This window comes from Solanum verrucosum, unplaced genomic scaffold (assembly GCF_900185275.1).
Source record: "Solanum verrucosum unplaced genomic scaffold, falcon-dt-bn FXZP01000154.1, whole genome shotgun sequence".
In the NCBI taxonomy this organism is placed as follows: domain Eukaryota; kingdom Viridiplantae; phylum Streptophyta; class Magnoliopsida; order Solanales; family Solanaceae; genus Solanum; species Solanum verrucosum.
In genome coordinates this window covers 1,965,904-1,980,483 of record NW_026020217.1, presented here as the reverse complement: position 1 = coordinate 1,980,483, position 14,580 = coordinate 1,965,904, and the positions used below count along the sequence as shown (strand labels likewise).

At 35.0% G+C, this 14,580-nt stretch overlaps 1 protein-coding gene and 1 pseudogene across 1 annotated transcript in view; one reads left to right on the top strand and one right to left on the bottom strand.

The window, feature by feature from the left end:
* The window catches only part of LOC125830831 (40S ribosomal protein S9-2), a 396,173-nt gene that overhangs the window by 52,746 nt on the left and 328,847 nt on the right, over positions 1-14,580 (top strand). The gene's annotated exons all lie outside the window — the stretch shown is intronic.
* Positions 1,337-7,785, bottom strand: LOC125830713 (NADP-dependent malic enzyme-like; annotated as a pseudogene).

Here is a 14,580-nt window from a genome sequence, read left to right as displayed (position 1 = left end):
AAGTATGTTTAGCCTTTTTTCGGATATAATATTATTATTGTTATATATCATGCATTGAAGGGTAATAAAGATCCATTTTATTCAAACTATCGTACAAACACATTGCAGCTTTTACATGGACTACAAAATTTACAAAAAGGAGAATACATTTAAAAGGGAGCATTATAAAGGGTCTAAAATTCCCTTGAACTATGACTTTTGGTACAATAATACCCTTCGTTAACCTTTCAGCCCAAAAATGTCCTCGATGTCAATATTTTAGCTCTAAATTACCCTTATTTTTAACGGTCCTGACTAAAAATATAATTACAAAATTCATTTATTACGTGGCATAATAATATCGTTTGATTGAAAATAAACTAAACAATTAAATTACCAAGCCACAACCCATACCCGCTCCACTTAAAAGCCCCATTAAAAAGGGAAGAATAAGAAAGAGAATATTCACTCTTCCACTGATGCAAAACGCATTACATAAAAAACAAAAACTCTAATTTATTCAAATTATATCACATAACTTTTACGTTGGTGTATTGATTAAGTATATAGTTAATAGACAATTTTTTTCTTTTTCATAATTCAAAACTTGTAGTCTCTGGTTTACCACTTTCTTCTTCTCTCCTTCTTCAACAAAAGCTAAATGATTGAAATTGTTATTAAGCAATTAGATTCTTCTCAGAGCATTCGTTAATGGCAGATATCCTTCTGAGGTTTTTTTCATTCCATTCCCAAATGAATTCATTAGAAAAAAACTATGTAATTATATTGATAACTTTGGTGATTTTGGGTTTCTTCATCCACACAATCTTGACGAAGAAACTAGTGAAATTTTTGTTCACTTTGCTTCATATGATCTTCTTCTCAACGTTGTACTCGAATTTATTGTTACTGCATTTTCTCCATAGAAATCAATTGTTGTGTGGTCAGATTTAAGAGTAAATTTAACTTTGGAGAAGAAATGTATCCTTAATTATTTCTACTTCATTGGCTAAAACGATGAGTAGCCCACGAGTTTAATGGGGGATTTTAGGTGGGGTGGGTATGGGTTATTAAGTGGATTTGGGTTGTAGGTTAGAAATTTAATTAATTAGTTTATTTTAAAATAAACTAATAGTATTATACCATGTCATAAATGAATTTTGTAATTATAATTTCAAATAGAACCATTAATAATAAGGGTAATTTAGAGTTAAAAGGTTGACATCAAGGGAATTTTTAGCCTGAAAGGTTAACGAAGGATATTATTGTACCAAAAGTCATAGTTCAAGGGTATTTTAGGCCCTTTTCCATAAATAAAATTACAACATGTGAAAGGTTATTTATTTAATTTAATTTATCAGCAATAACTGTGATAATTCGGATTATACATGCAACTCTCAGCATACTTCACCAAATCTACAGGTTGAGGCAGACGTGTTGCAACGCCTGCACGTATATTACACAATCACATCACTTAAAAGGTAATTCTAAATTACTTTATATAATTGACATTTATTTATACCGATGGTGTATATCTTTTAGCATTATCAGTATGTATAACTTAAATCAAATTAAGACGTATGACGAAAAAGGAAGAAATGAGCTCACCGAGTTCATACGCTTTAGCAGCAATTTGCATTGCCAACACTTTCGCTCTTTCGCGTAAACAAAAATTAGTGAGGGGAGGATATGACACGTTGGACGGTTGGGGAGGGGATTGACTTGTCCAAATTTGACCCAACTCGCCCATTTACTAGCTTTGATGGTCAAGATATGAGATTTCGATTTAAGGTTTGTAATTCAAATACTCCCTTTATTTCAATTTGGTTTTCTGGATTTGACTTGAGACGAAGTTTAAGAAAGTAAATGCAACTTTTGACTATGTGGTACATGAACCTGCCATGTGGGAAGTTGAAAATGAAAGAGTTATCATTTACCAAAAGAGATGAGAGACATTCTTTTTAAAACAGACTAATAGGAAAGTAAGAAAAAACAAATTGAAACGAAAGATTACTTACAAGCTTCTACAAGCATGTCGTTGTGGACACAGATAGCGCCAACCATGACCAAGCCGAAACCAAATCCCGGGAATATGTATTGCACAAAAGAGCGTAACTTAACCATAATCAAGTTGATTGTGGTGGTACTTCACAAAAGAATTTAAGCACATATATGCATTAACAAACCTGGCTAGGATTGAATGGACTTCCACTTGCGAAGACGACTCGACTCTCTTCATAAAGAAAGCAATAAGAAACAAGATCAACGTCGTGAGCATTTAGTACAAGATTTAACCAAACACAAATTAAAACTTGACGAATTCAACGTTTAAGATCCTTATAAGCATTGAACTCATTGTACTTTTAAAATGATGGTTTCAAAATTTTAGTGATTTTTCACATATACCTTTGTTATCATAAATATTAGCTACTTACCTCACTCCAAGTGTAAGCTTCTTCAGTAGTGCATTCGGATTGTGCAGTCGGGTTTGAGAAAGCCATTATGAGAGGTCTCTGCAAATCATATTTTAGTCAATTAGCTCAAAGAAATTAAATTTCAATCGGGGAGAGGGGAAATGGAAAAGCGCAGAAATGAAGCACCTTGTTTATGGAGGACATAGCCTCAATCACTTCCTCAGTAAATGTTCTTCCAACTCCAGACGTTCCGATTATGGCAGCTGGCTTAATGGCCTAAATTAAATTTGGAAGTGTTAATGCATACAAAAGGATTTTAAAAGTGGCAATCCTCAATTAGGGAGCTCATCGATCAAACCTTAACAGTGTCGAGGAGATTGTTGACAGGTTCGTGTTCATGTGCCCAAGGTTTCTTGTGAGCTTGAAGTGATTCATTTCGAGCATTTACAATTAAACCCTGCACATAACCACTCAATTATATAGACTATTTACGCAGAGGAAGCAATCGTAAACTTTGTGAAATGTGAAATTTAAGATAGATACTAGCCTAGGAAATGGTATATTTTCCTGCCTTTGAGTCAACGAGCCAAATATTGTTACGTGCTTCCTCCACAACGACGTTTGTCTACAAATAACAAACACAATTTATCAAGTGAAACATACTAAACGAGAATACGACTTTGACAAACCATTGACAACCAAAATCTTTTACCTTTTTTGAAATCACAAGTGCTATGAGTTCTGCTATACCAGTTCCAGCCTGTGATCACAAAGAGATTATGACTGACATTCTGTACTGATTGAGTTTGACTTCCAAATTGAGTTCGACATAGTGGTGGAACGAGTATTAGTAAAGGTGGTGTGCAACATTCACTATAAATACATAATACATAACTTTTACCATGTATATATACAATGTAACTTTCAGATGAATCCCCTAGACTCTTAGTAGTTCAAGTTGCACCCCAAGTAGAGTCCTATTACGAATAAGTATAATTTTAAAGTCCTAAATATTAGAAGAAGAATCAAATGAGAAAATTCAATAATCAACATTTCTAAGACCTTCATTTTATATAACTCAAAAGTATAACGATAAGAGTATATATAACCCAAAAGTATAACAGAAGATATACACATCATATTTGAAAGTTTTGGAAGTATGTTTAGCCTTTTTTCGGATATAATATTATTATTGTTATATATCATGCATTGAAGGGTAATAAAGATCCATTTTATTCAAACTATCGTACAAACACATTGCAGATTTTTCATGGACTACAAAATTTACAAAAAGGAGAATACATTTAAAAGGGAGCATTATAAAGGGTCTAAAATTCCCTTGAACTATGACTTTTGGTACAATAATACCCTTCGTTAACCTTTCAGCCCAAAAATGTCCTCGATGTCAATATTTTAGCTCTAAATTACCCTTATTTTTAACGGTCCTGACTAAAAATATAATTACAAAATTCATTTATTACGTGGCATAATAATATCGTTTGATTGAAAATAAACTAAACAATTAAATTACCAAGCCACAACCCATACCCGCTCCACTTAAAAGCCCCATTAAAAAGGGAAGAATAAGAAAGAGAATATTCACTCTTCCACTGATGCAAAACACATTACATAAAAAACAAAAACTCTAATTTATTCAAATTATATCACATAACTTTACGTTGGTGTATTGATTAAGTATATAGTTAATAGACAATTTTTTTCTTTTTCATAATTCAAAACTTGTAGTCTCTGGTTTACCACTTTCTTCTTCTCTCCTTCTTCAACAAAAGCTAAATGATTGAAATTGTTATTAAGCAATTAGATTCTTCTCAGAGCATTCGTTAATGGCAGATATCCTTCTGAGGTTTTTTCATTCCATTCCCAAATGAATTCATTAGAAAAAAACTATGTAATTATATTGATAACTTTGGTGATTTTGGGTTTCTTCATCCACACAATCTTGACGAAGAAACTAGTGAAATTTTTGTTCACTTTGCTTCATATGATCTTTTTCTCAACGTTGTACTCGAATTTATTGTTACTGCATTTTCTCCATAGAAATCAATTGTTGTGTGGTCAGATTTAAGAGTAAATTTAACTTTGGAGAAGAAATGTATCCTTAATTATTTCTATTTCATTGGCTAAAACGATGAGTAGCCCACGAGTTTAATGGGGGATTTTAGGTGGGGTGGGTATGGGTTATTAAGTGGATTTGGGTTGTAGGTTAGAAATTTAATTAATTAGTTTATTTTAAAATAAACTAATAGTATTATACCATGTCATAAATGAATTTTGTAATTATAATTTCAAATAGAACCATTAATAATAAGGGTAATTTAGAGTTAAAAGGTTGACATCAAGGGAATTTTTAGCCTGAAAGGTTAACGAAGGATATTATTGTACCAAAAGTCATAGTTCAAGGGTATTTTAGGCCCTTTTCCATAAATAAAATTACAACATGTGAAAGGTTATTTATTTAATTTAATTTATCAGCAATAACTGTGATAATTCGGATTATACATGCAACTCTCAGCATACTTCACCAAATCTACAGGTTGAGGCAGACGTGTTGCAACGCCTGCACGTATATTACACAATCACATCACTTAAAAGGTAATTCTAAATTACTTTATATAATTGACATTTATTTATACCGATGGTGTATATCTTTTAGCATTATCAGTATGTATAACTTAAATCAAATTAAGACGTATGACGAAAAAGGAAGAAATGAGCTCACCGAGTTCATACGCTTTAGCAGCAATTTGCATTGCCAACACTTCCGCTCTTTCGCGTAAACAAAAATTAGTGAGGGGAGGATATGACACGTTGGACGGTTGGGGAGGGGATTGACTTGTCCAAATTTGACCCAACTCGCCCATTTACTAGCTTTGATGGTCAAGATATGAGATTTCGATTTAAGGTTTGTAATTCAAATACTCCCTTTATTTCAATTTGGTTTTCTGGATTTGACTTGAGACGAAGTTTAAGAAAGTAAATGCAACTTTTGACTATGTGGTACATGAACCTGCCATGTGGGAAGTTGAAAATGAAAGAGTTATCATTTACCAAAAGAGATAAGAGACATTCTTTTTAAAACAGACTAATAGGAAAGTAAGAAAAAACAAATTGAAACGAAAGATTACTTACAAGCTTCTACAAGCATGTCGTTGTGGACACAGATAGCGCCAACCATGACCAAGCCGAAACCAAATCCCGGGAATATGTATTGCACAAAAGAGCGTAACTTAACCATAATCAAGTTGATTGTGGTGGTACTTCACAAAAGAATTTAAGCACATATATGCATTAACAAACCTGGCTAGGATTGAATGGACTTCCACTTGCGAAGACGACTCGACTCTCTTCATAAAGAAAGCAATAAGAAACAAGATCAACGTCGTGAGCATTTAGTACAAGATTTAACCAAACACAAATTAAAACTTGACGAATTCAACGTTTAAGATCCTTATAAGCATTGAACTCATTGTACTTTTGAAATGATGGTTTCAAAATTTTAGTGATTTTTCACATTTACCTTTGTTATCATAAATATTAGCTACTTACCTCACTCCAAGTGTAAGCTTCTTCAGTAGTGCATTCGGATTGTGCAGTCGGGTTTGAGAAAGCCATTATGAGAGGTCTCTGCAAATCATATTTTAGTCAGTTAGCTCAAAGAAATTAAATTTCAATCGGGGAGAGGGGAAATGGAAAAGCGCAGAAATGAAGCACCTTGTTTATGGAGGACATAGCCTCAATCACTTCCTCAGTAAATGTTCTTCCAACTCCAGACGTTCCGATTATGGCAGCTGGCTTAATGGCCTAAATTAAATTTGGAAGTGTTAATGCATACAAAAGGATTTTAAAAGTGGCAATCCTCAATTAGGGAGCTCATCGATCAAACCTTAACAGTGTCGAGGAGATTGTTGACAGGTTCGTGTTCATGTGCCCAAGGTTTCTTGTGAGCTTGAAGTGATTCATTTCGAGCATTTACAATTAAACCCTGCACATAACCACTCAATTATATAGACTATTTACGCAGAGGAAGCAATCGTAAACTTTGTGAAATGTGAAATGTGAAATTTAAGACAGATACTAGCCTAGGAAATGGTATATTTTCCTGCCTTTGAGTCAACGAGCCAAATATTTTTACGTGCTTCCTCCACAACGACGTTTGTCTACAAATAACAAACACAATTTATCAAGTGAAACATACTAAACGAGAATACGACTTTGACAAACCATTGACAACCAAAATCTTTTACCTTTTTTGAAATCACAAGTGCTATGAGTTCTGCTATACCAGTTCCAGCCTGTGATCACAAAGAGATCGACATGAAGAACAATATAATGACTTTAAGATCATTTAAATATCTTTTAATGTAAATAATCCATCCATATCTGCTATCGACACGGGTAGAGGCAAAAATATTATATGGTTTCAGATGCATAATATCTCCTCTGAATGTAAATCGTGTCATGAGTGAGTGACATAATCATTAGAGAGTTGGGATGTCATCCAATTATCGTATTCTTTCCCTAAGTTATCCATTACCACCATTTGTATCCTTTTTACATGTTGTTAGACATAGCTCATCTACCGAAACAATTGAAAACTTGAATATTCTAAAGAAAGTTCTAGTCTTACTTCTCCAGCACCGAAGAACAAGAACGTATGATCAGCTAAGGACACTCCGAGCAGCTTAAGTGATGCAACAAGCCCTGCAAGTACCACAACAGTTGTCCCCTACAGCATTAGTAGGATCAGAAACCCGAACAAAAGCAAATGTCCGGTGATATAGGCCAAAAAAAATGCAACATACCTATATATCATCATTGAATACCAAATGTGTGGTACCATATTTCGCCAACAGCTCAAAAGCATTGTGATTAGCAAAATCTTCATAATGTAGATAACGTTACAAATATCATACATTACTTGAAAGTCGATGTGGTCCTTAACAAGTTTCAAATTACTAACCTGTACAAGAACTTTTTCACCATAATTGTATGAAGCAAAAACAAACAGACATGTCTTGAGAACATGCTACAAATCTCAATTTATATTTAGAACAAGTATGATATAGAGTTATGCTATTATAAAATTGACCTCGCCAGTAGCTCTTTTTTGTCTGAGTCCAATGTAGAACTCGTCTTTCAATAGTTGCTCATTATTTGATCCCACATCAATCGTTATAGGCAAACACCACACATTTGAGAAAAACAATAGGATGTTCATAGTTACAAAATTATAGTATAGTATATAAGTTTTAACGAGTATTGGTACCGCTGAAGGTCTAAATCCTCCGAGTGCAGTATACAAAGCCATTTTCCCTACTGGTATACTCATTCCCTGTGACAATATGATATGATTCATAACAGGATTACTCATTCGCGCATTACAAAGTCAAACAAGAAAAGAAAATTTGTTTTTTGGGCAAAAGAATCTAACTAGAAGATTCAAAAAATGCAAGAGTATCGAAACTTAACACAAATTTTAAGCAATTTGTACATTATCATACAAACTTCTCAATCAAGTATAGAGTACAAAGCTAGAATATGCATTTGCAACTACAATATCTCAATTAAAACATAAACTATTAATTGAACACACTTCAAATCAACAATAAAACCGGTAAATAACAACACTCATTAGCTAATTAATGCATTCAACTACTTAATCACACCCCAAGAATGGGAGTTTTAGCCAAACATAATAAAGAACAAGAAATCGTTATCAATGAAGTTTTCCATCAGATTGGGCAACAATCCACAAGTCTCCAAATGCTCAAATTGAAGCTAAAAATCTCACAAACCTTCAATCTCTACTCAAAAGTGTAAAAACAATGTTCTAGAAAGTAAGAACTCAAAAATCCAGAAGTGGACAATGTGGGAACTTCTTTTCTTCTTTTCAAAATTTCATTTATATGTTCCCAGAATTTCAGCACGGAGTCCACTCGGTGAAATAAGTCAGGCTCACCGAATTGGTCGGTGATGCGTCGAGTGCTCCTCTTCTCGCTTTTTTGGCGTACCTTTTTCAGCAAAATTATTCTGTAACATTAGGCGATTGAAATCTGTTTCATTGATTTGTTCGGCGCGTCGACAAACCACCAGTTTGCTCGCCAATTTGGTCTTGTCCAAGGGCTGGCACTCTGAAACTTTGGGTGAGCAGAAGGTCCACTCAGTGAGTCGCCGAGTGGCTTTGGCGAGTACAAACTTTTCTTTCCTTAAACTTTTTCAGTTTTTTCGCTCATTTTTTCCTCGTAATGCCCTTGCCTTGCTCTTTTACCTTCATTGCTACACATTAACATTTTAACATCAGTTATGAGCATAAAATAGGTATTGAGGACACTAATTCCTTGAATATTAAGCCCTAAATGAGTCAAAATCCCTGACTCATCACGCACCACCGCTCGAAATCTCTTTAACAACCTCTAGCCACAAAACTGAGAACCCTAAATGTAAGACCTACATTTGGAGAAATGTAGGCAAGAGTATGCGTTAGTACAAAATATGTACCAAGTACGTTATCCATGCATAAAACACTTGAAATACATGATAAAAAGGACATTTTCATAAAGTGCAATGACCAAGCTAAATCATGAATGTAAGTAGAAGATATAAGTTATAAAACATGGTCAATGCCAATAGACATCATCTTAAGTCACATGTTAGATACTTCTTGAAGTAACCTTAGTTCATCATAGCTTGCTTGTTGGAGGTAGCCTTAACCGAGATATAAGACCATGTGACCTATTAACATGGAATTCGGTGTCTCCCACACCGAAAAAGATTGTCCTACTTTCCAAAGTAAGGACCATGAACTTCTAGCTTATGTGGATCCACTAGCTAATGTTTATCTAGACAATCCTATGTTGGCACATAGTTTAGGGGACACGGGTAACCGTCACTTGTCCACTCGGTACTAAGCTTAACTCCTATGGAATAATTCTTAATCATATTCATCTTATCTTTTAAAGGAACATTGGTAATCGCCCCTTGTCCTTACATCATGTGACATGATTAATCACCTCTTGTTTTTCATTTAGAGGTCATGGATAATCGTTGCTTGCCTTATTCATAGAATAGCTTCTTATCTTTGATTCATTTTAGGTGAGAAGAACTTTCAACCTTAGAATCCTTTTATGTCAGAAAACCTTTCACATTCATGCATGAAGTAGTTATGTGAGTAATCCTTTCCCAACAATTAGCTACAACAACAACATATATGTTTTTACTCTCAAGCAATACACATCGTATCTCATCAATTCCATAATTCATCTTTCATAGTTCAAAACCCATTTTCAATCATCAATATTTAGAAAACATGGATTAGACATGAGTTCATGAGAATTCATCATAAAATCATGTAATTATCTCAAGTCATGCTTGATAGATAATAAACAATCAAATAAATCCATATTTTAAAGAACCCATGACATGGAGGAAAAACCCTAACTTAATTGAGGATTTCTAACTTTGTAAATTGGGGAATTTGGGAACTCCATGAAGGAAAGGGCTCCATGGATGAAAACTATCATACCCCAATGTCAAAAGCTTGACTTCAATGGTGGAATTGGAGACTTGACTTGCAAACCCTAAATTTCTTCTTCAACCTCTAGAGAGAGAAATATTTGAGTGGAAGACTTGTTCTTGTTTTAAGAATTTGAGAGAATATTTTTTGCTAGGGAAATTTGGGGATAAGAATACTTATATAGGGGTTTAGATGAAGGGTAAACCGACATGTTATTAGGATAGAGTAATTATGAAAATACCAAAAACCCTTAAGAAAATAACTATCATCGTCAACGATGGTGAAAACCACAATCCATGGTTCAACCTACTGACTGTCCTGTTCGGCCATCGTTGTCACGCCCCGAGCCTACACCATGGGCGGGACTGGAAGTCGAGAACCATTGCTAGCCCCAAGCAAACCCTTGGCCTAGCCTACTTACTCAGCGGAAGACTTAAAATCATAATACAAGGATTCAATGCAACTCTACTCAACTGTTAAATAAAATAACTTAGAACATTAAAAGGTCAAACATTCAACTTGGTCAAAGTGGCAACTCAAGTCATAACATATGAAATAACAATGTGAAAACAACTGAACTACTAACTGTCTATGAAGCCTCTAAAATAAAGAGGGATGTCGGGACAAGACCCCCGATCATACTGACAACAAAAAAATACTAAAGCAAATGATAAAGGGGTCTTCTGGAAAGCAAGGAGGCTCATCAACTAACTCTGAGTGCTCAATTGGATCAACGAGGCACTGGATGTTGATCCTGGTTACCTGTGTCTGCATCATGAAACGATGTAGGCCTAATGGCATCAGTACATTAAATGTACGAGTATGCGAGGGGAAATACTAAACAAGACATAAGCTTGAAAGTTATCTGAACGGAACACTTACCTTGGCTTTATGCAACTCAAATGCAAAATAAAAACAACAATAAAGGTGCAGTTTACACAAAGCATTTAAAACAGTAGATAATAACTCAATGTATTAAAGAAATACAATAGCAACTCAGTTTACTCATAAAATAAAGTAATATAATAATGTGGGAGTTTCTCTAACCGAGAACCACCACTATGAGCCTAAGTGATGATACAGCGTCTTACCTACGCTGCCAGAACTGTCTTATACTTTGCCGTCATATAGAACGCCTTAACTAAGTTGATCTACTAGTCTATGCTAAAAAGCACTAAGGAATCATCTAAAAGTATGATTTTTTTTCTACCCATGATGGCTACATGGTTTATGGAGACTTGAGTTATTATGAACTCGCGTCCCCATATCGGTGCTCAATACTACTCCCAAAAATATACTTAGGTCATGTGTTTTTTAAAACTTTTTCTTTGGTTTGAGATAATTACTCAAAACTTAGCTTAAAAGATCTCTTGGAAATCGGTGTTTCCTCTCTTGTTCAAATGTGAAAACATTTTAAGTCTTGGGAATACTTAGTTCCCGTATCATCTTTGAAGAAAAATAACTTTACTCTTACTCTTTACTCAACTCAAAGCTTAAGTCTTAAAACAAAGTTAAAACGTTTGCAAAAGACTTCTTGAAAGGACTCTAAGAACTCTCTAGACTTGGCTCTTAACTTTCCTTGAATTTGAATTTATGGATTCGAGGATGGTGATTTGTGATAGGAAAGATCTCATGATGTTTAGGAGTGTTTTTTAAATAGTTAAACATGAGAAATGATCAAGAAATCAATGTCTGGAAGCAAGTCCGTGACGCGGAGATGAATTTAAATTTTTTATGAGGAAATTAATTTTGAAACAGAGAAGTTTGCATCCGCTCCGTGATGCGGAGGTGATTTTTGTATACTGGAGGAGCAAGTTTGTGATGCGGACTTGCGTGCCAAAACCTGCTCGACTTTTTCCTTCTTCGTTTTCTCACCCCAATTCGCCTAAATTCTATTCTTTTTCTCAATCCCTCTTTAGATTCAAATACCCAGTATATATACCCAAGAATATAACTCAAAATAACTCTTAAATCGACATGAATCCATCATAAGATCCACAATCCCATCAAATCTCAAGAACTAAAGCAAACTTCAATAACATAATTCAATAACATCATACTTTCAACTTTGTAGAAATGAATTGCTGAAACAAACATGATTGGCGCGTGGGTGAACGAACCCAATGCTATGAAAGTCTCACATACCTCTTTAGGGATCCACCCTTGTCGAAACGACTTCAATTCCGCAAGAAATCTCCAATAACGCCTTGACGTTTCTCTTCTTTCTCCTCTCTCAAAGCCCTAGTGTACTTCTTAATTGCGTAAACTGAACTAACTCGGTTTAGACCCCAAATAACTTATTAAAAACGAAATTAATTAATTGGGTATGGAAAAGACCAAAATACCCTTCAAAATTCCGATTTTAATTTTCCTTATCTAAACAGCCCAACTTTGAATGGACATATCTCACTCATACGAAATCGGAATTGAGTAAACTTGGAGGCGTTGGAAAGATAATTCCAAGATCTTTCCTACGGTATCTTGAAGAACACATAACTCATCCTGAGATAGGAGTTATGGTCATTTGAAGTTGATCAAAAACTCAAGCTTAACATAACTTAACCAATTTTCCAGATTTTTCATTCTTTCCAAAAACGACTCTTTCTAATTCTAGTTCTCTCAAGTTATTTCAAATAGCGAGGTGTTACAATATCTCTCCCTTGGGAACATTCGTCCTCGAATGAGATTACTCTTAGTAGGCTAAGGGTGTAACATTTAACATTTAACTCAAACTCCCAACAAGCAACTATAACACATCAAGCATATAATTTAAAGAGTACTAAGAAGAGAATTAGTACCTTGATCTGGAATTTATCCGAGCTCAAAGAGATGTGGATATCACTTCTCCATATCTTCCTCGGCTTCCCAAATAGCTTCCTCAACAAACTGATTCCTCCAAAGGATTTTGACTGATGCTACTTCTTTAGTCCTCAAATTGTGAACTTGGCGATCTAGAATCTGAACAGGAATCTCTTCATAAGATAAATTATCCTTGTTACCAATATATTTAGTTGGTATGATAATTGAAGGATCTCCCATGCACTTCTTCAACATGGAAATATGAAATACCGAATGAATTGTTGCTAACTCTTGAGGTAGCTCTAACTCATGAGCTATATTACCAACCCTCTTGGATATTCTGTAAGGGCCAATATACCAAGGACTAAGCTTCCCCTTCTTACCAAATCTCATAACACCCTTCATGGGTGAAACTTTCAAGTATACCCAATCATCTACTTCAAACTCTAGCTCCCTTTTCTTAACATCAGTGTAGGATTTCTGACGACTCTACATTGTTTTCAACCTCTCTTGAATAACCTTCACCTTCTCCATAGCTTGATGAACTAAATTTGGCCTTATCAACCCAGCTTCACCAACCTCAAACCATCCAATAGGAGATTTGCAACTTCTCCCATAAAGAGTTTCATAAAGATCAATTTGGATGCTAGAGTGGTAACTATTGTTATACGCAAACTCAATGAGAGGTAGGTGATCATCCTAATTACCTTTGAAATCAATCACACAGGCCTCAACGTATCTTCTAAGGTATGAATAGTGCGCTCTGCTTGGCCATCTGTTTGAGGATGAAAAACAGTACTTAAGTTCATATTTGAACCCAAGCCTTTCTGAAAAGATTTTCAGAATTGTGCAGTAAATTGTGCACCTCTATCTGATATAATCGATACTGAAACACCATGAAGTCTGACTACTTCTTGAATAAACAACTTAGCATAATCTTCTGCTGAATGGGTAGTCTTTAACGGTAAAAAGTAGGTTGATTTTGTCATTCTATCAACAATCACCCAAATAGAATCATGTTGCCAGATCGTGGCAACCCAGTAATGAAATCCATATTTATCATCTCTCACTTCCACTCCGTAATCTCTATGTTCTGCGCCAAACCACCAAGCCTTCGATGTTTTACCTTAACTTGTTGGCAATTCGGACACTTTGCAACGAACTCTGCAATACCTTTCTTCATACTACTCCACCAATACACTTCTCTCAAGTCACGATACATCTTGGTGGAACCCGGATAGATAAAATATCTGGAGCTATGAGCTTCCTCCATGATCCTTTCTTGGAGTTCATCCACCCTTAGTACACACAACCTTCCTTCACACCTCAATACACCATCTCCCCCTTGTTCAAAAGCTATTACTTTTTGCTTATGAACATTTGCCTTCAATTCAAGCAAAATGGGATCTTGGTCTTGCTTCTCTTTCACTTCTGACACTAATGATGATTCAGCCCCATTCATCACCACTATTTCTCCTTCTGTGGAATCCATTAATCGAACTCCTAATCGTGCAATTATGTGCACATCTTTTGCTAACTCTTTCCTATCTTCTTCAAAATAGGCAGTACTACGCATAGACAACCTGCTCAAAGCATTTGCAACCACATTAGCATTACCTGGGTGATATAGAATACTCATGTCATAATCATTGAGTAACTCTAACCACCTTCGCTGTCTGAGATTAAGCTCTTTCTGAGTAAACACATACTGAAGACTATTGTGATCGGTGAACACATCCACATGCACACCATAAAGATAATGGCGCCATATTTTCAAAGTAAATACTATAGCATCCAACTCTAGATCATGGGTTGGGTAGTTCTTCTCATGAAATTTCAACTGTATGGAGGCAT